Source organism: Aedes aegypti, chromosome 3 (assembly GCF_002204515.2).
Source record: "Aedes aegypti strain LVP_AGWG chromosome 3, AaegL5.0 Primary Assembly, whole genome shotgun sequence".
Classification (NCBI taxonomy): domain Eukaryota; kingdom Metazoa; phylum Arthropoda; class Insecta; order Diptera; family Culicidae; genus Aedes; species Aedes aegypti.
In genome coordinates, this window is record NC_035109.1 from 386,005,549 (window position 1) to 386,010,682 (window position 5,134).

Sequence of the window (5,134 nt, forward strand, 5' to 3'; positions counted from 1 at the left end):
CCGATCCCAGGTCCGCGGCGTGAGAGGCGTGTGTTTTAACGACTACACCAAGTCCGTCCCCGATACTTTATGGAAAAAAAAAAAAGTTTGGGTATAGCCATATTTTGCTTTTATTGAAATATCTGTAGGTATCGAAGAACTACGCTGAGTTCACAGAGAAGCTTCTGAAAAAAATGAGTAAACCCAGAAAAAATTGACCAAGAAACATGATGGATATTTGTTGAAAATTTTGTACAAAATAGTGGCGGAAATTAGAGTTAACTTTTGGTAGGCATTTCTGAAAAAAAAATCCTTTACGAGAATCCATCATTCTCTATTCTAGAGATCTTAGATGGAATATCAACGAGAATCGAATATCGAATTGAAACGAGAATACATTAGATTTTTAAATGTTCTTACTGAGAGAAAACTTAAATGGCTATTAGTAGATTACTAATAAAGAATTTAGTGGATTCTAGAAAAGATACTTGCTGGAAATTCTTAGTTGATTAGTAGAGGTTAGAAAAAAGCTAAGCCAATAAACATATTTTGCTTATTTCTATGGAAATCTACTGAAGCCCTGGACTGATGCATTAAGAACTGCATTTGATGAATTTCCGGAGTTATTGATGCTACTGATTCTTGATGAAGCCTAGTTTGACTAGTTCTGCAGGCTCATGGATTTCTGCAATTCACAGTGAATTGTTCCAATCATCCCCAATATTTTTTTTTTTAAGTTCATTCATTAATTCATAGCAAAATCTGTGATGGATAAATAAATAGCAAAACCTTTTAGATCTACGTTTTTCAACAGGGGGCTGCGGACCCCCGACAATGTAAAAAGCTCACTCAAACGAACACCTAATTACGAGCCGTTTTTTTATGTCTTCAGAAACCAGCCGTGGTAGGTTATTAAACTCAGCCCTTATATGGAAATATAGTTCAATACTGTGATATTAAAGTATTCGTTTGATTTGGACACACCAGCACATAACCGGAAAGGCAAAGAGGAGAAATCGTACTACAGGAGCTTCACAATTTTTTCCAAGCTGTACAATCATGAACTTTTTTTTATTAGTGATTTAGCTTATTTTAAAGTTTAAAACTTTATTCGTGTTATTGTTTTCAAATAAAAAAAACTACAAAAAATAACTTAGCAAGCTTAGTTTTTAATTTCTACAAATTCCATTTTACAAAATAATGAAGTGCAATTTCAATCTTTTTCTTCCATTTTGTTCCACTGCTTTAAATGCCGTCAATTTTCTTTTATTTCATACACAACTTTTACTGAATTTCCGATGTTAACAATAATGGATTTCATCGATCGGAATTCATAATGATAAGCATATGCATAGATGACCGTACAATTCGTAGTTGCTACTCCATAATTGACTAAAAAAATCGAAGTTGCACAGAGATTAAATGAATGGGGCTTGGGATTATCTTACTATTCTAAATGTGCACCAATCGAGAGCTCAAATTTTATATGTCAATAACGGTGCTGGCCACGTCCTTACGGTCATCGGGGAAAGGAGGGAATGTTAGTTCGACAACCGTTGTTACTAGAGACCGAGATCACCTCTGCATCTCCACAGTTGTAATGGAAAGGATATTGGGTTTGTGGGATAAGGTAAAGATCTGTGAGTCACTAATGTTTGGTGATGCGATCCATGATATAATCACGCCTAACCGGATTCGCGAAATAATTCAATAATCGCATTGTACGCCGTAACAAGTGTTCGTCACCCACCCACGCAGGAGCAAGCAACACGATCAATAGATCAAACACTTCTAACGGACCGAGCATTTTCTCACTACTGTACTACCGACGCGCGACATGTTTGATCCTGCCCTCATCGCCCGCCCCCGCAGGAGCAAGCGTCAAGGTCGAAAGCTCAAACACTACTCAGCTACCCACAACCGGAATTCATAAGTCCGAAAGTATTCTTTGAGATACAATTGCGTATCGGCATACAATATGTAGTTTTTAATTGTATGTAAATTTGTGAAAACTTTCATGTAATTGTCTTCATAATGACTTATAGCATTTGAGCCTATGAAAAATTAGTTATGTGGCGTTAAGTCAGAGGCGACCAAGTACAAAACTTGGGAAAATTGGATTATTCTTTCATTAGATGCGAAATAACCCTACCTCTGTTTCACTTTGATCAGATTAGATGAATGCTGTAAATTGAAAGATATATGTAACAAATTTTCTTTGGATGATCAATAAAAATCGATAAAAGTGTTCAGTCAGAGTGGACCAAGTGCTTATTACCATAACAACGCAAATGATCAGCGCGCTGAGGAATGAAAGGAAATGAAAAACATTTCGAGAGATTTGTCAGATTTGTCGACATCGAATGATTCTTCTACTTATCCATCAATAGAAATTTATAAATATTACTAAGTTCAATGCATTTGATTTTGATTTTTGACCATTTACCATATATGGATGGGTGGCCAGAAATTGCAACAATTTCTGTGAAGACAGAGCGGACCAAGAGTTGAAAAGCAATGAACTGATTGATTATTGCATTTTTTGAGTCAATTTCAGAGTCAGATAGAACTACATAATGGTATTTCTATGGTGTATGTATGGAATGTGCTAGAAGCCGCATTTTGGACCAGTATATTTTGGTCGGTACTCAAGATTTACACTTCGTCCCCTCTGACTGAACACATATTTGAATTAATTAACTACATTACGCGTGGTAAAGATGGACAAATTATGGGTGAAATTATGAAAAAAATCCACGTGCTCGGCTGGAACATATTTGAATATTTCTGGTCTCCAATGCTCTGACCCTGCAAAACCTTCATTTTGAACCGATCGTAATGCCAGTGATTTTGGTATTGACTGTATGGATTATTGAAGAATGTACGATACTGGTGTCGAAAGGTCTTGAAATTCTACTTGTCTTGGAGATATGCACCCAGTTTGACCTTGCAAGTATTAAATGATTGTTATTTTCCTAGAAATTGTTCAATCAGAGTGAACCAACTCACTGAACGGTGGTCCTTAGTTCAGTCAGAGTGGACCCAGGCCCGGATTTGGGGGGGTGCCGAGGGGGCAAATGCCCCGGGCCCCCCCGATCAAGGGGGCCCCCCGAGAAGTGAATACTGTTCAATGAATTATTTTTACATTAATGATTAAAGATTTTAAATTGAAAATACAAATCCGATACCATTTCTAGCAGAGATATTATGACATGAGATTATGTTTTTTTTAAGTGAGTAGATAATTCAATACGATGTTTGTCTCATTTTTCTAGTTCCAATGAAAATCCTCTCTGATGAAAATCATCAAGGTTATATCAAAAACTTTCAAACTTTTCGCGGGTTACTAATAGCAAGCTGTCGCAACATTTTGGAGAGAAACTGTTAAAATTACAATGCTCTTTGTCCTGGAATGATCTTGAAAAGGCGAAGATACTCGATAATTCGTGGATTTTCCTGATTTCGCTATCACGATACTGAAGCAGCTATTCTATCTGAAATCCTACCGGAATTTAGATATTTCCATATTCTATTGTAGTCTTTTCCATTTGTGCCAGATTTCAATAAATTTGTATTAATATGTTTTTTTGTTTTCTTGTAATATATCAAATTTTACTAAAAGCTCATAATTAACTACAGTTTTGACCCAAATCCACATATTTCGTTTGAATATTCACTAAGAGTTTAGAATATATTAAATGTTGGCCCCAGTCTACAGAATTATTATACAATTATATTTTCCCCGATTCTTAAATTATTAGCTTATAGATTATCAAGGTAATTTTGCTATGGTTTTTGCAGGATTTCCGCTTGATAGGCTATTTACAGATACTAGAGCATCATCTGCAAGTTATCTAAGTGTCCATAGTTCTTTCAAACTGTTGTTAATATCGGGAACATTAAAATTATAAAGCAAATAACTAAGACTTTAGCCTTGGGCACTAGGCCATCCCTTATTTTTCGAAAATGCGAAATGTTTTTAGTTCGTTATTGTAAAGTGCTCGTTTTGGTAAGAAAAAAATCAGGTAAAATTATGAAGTCCCTACGTGGACGCTAATTAGTCCCCCAAAGGCCTTAAAGGTATCAGGTGTACATGAACCCCGTGCGCAAATCGAGCTCGCTGCTCTAGTGCTTCGTAACTACGTTTGTTTTCTTTGTAGTTGTTTATTTTATGTCAGCGTGCACTGTAATAAAGATGTACAAAGTATAAAATATTATTTTAGTAAGTAAGTTCCTGTCAATTTGTCAAATCAGGTAAAAATAACCTTATTTTTCTTTATTGTCAACATTTACCCTACTACGTGGTACTGGCCAAACTAATAACTTGTTTTAAACAATAAAAAACTATTGAACAAAGTTAGTTGATAAACATTCACAATTACAAAGGAAATAAACTTTTATGATGACTATCAATGCGCACAGGAGAATGTGTAACTAGTGGCTGTTTATACCCATGTATCGTGCACTAGAGCAGCAAGCTCGATTTGCGCACGGGGTTCATGTACATGCTTTCCAAATATCTTATTTTCGTAATACTGAGCTTTCCCGATCATATTGTACCAAGGGCCCCCGTAAAGAGATCCGACCCGGCCCCCCCGAAGCCCAAATCCGGCACTGAGTGGACCAAGTATACACATAGTCCATCACCAATCGTTCTATCAGAAGTTTGGATTAGGATTTTTCATGATTATCATTTCACATTATATTGTTTGAAAGTAACACCAAGATGTGTAGAAATATTAAACCAAAATTTAAACGAATTCAAAAATTGTCCCATTTTTCTCAAAATATGAAAAATGTCACTTGGTTTGCCATATGAAACCAAAATTTGAAAACAAATATAGTTTTCACGGAAACCTGGAATCTAACCAAGAACCTTACGATCGATTGACCCGTGCGTACACTACACGTCTATCGACGCCTTGAGGATGAGTGATGCTGAAACGGTACATGTAGCGTTTACGGTATAATAATCGTTCCACTTTTCATAAGGCAAAATGCATGAACTTCGGTAGTCCAGTGCGCTAAGTGAATGTTATCATGGTTAGTTTTTGACAACTTTTGACAACATTGAAGTATTTAAAACTAATACTTTAAATGGTTACGCCACAACAAGGGCTTGACTCAAAGTTTTATTGATCTTTTTGTTTGAAAC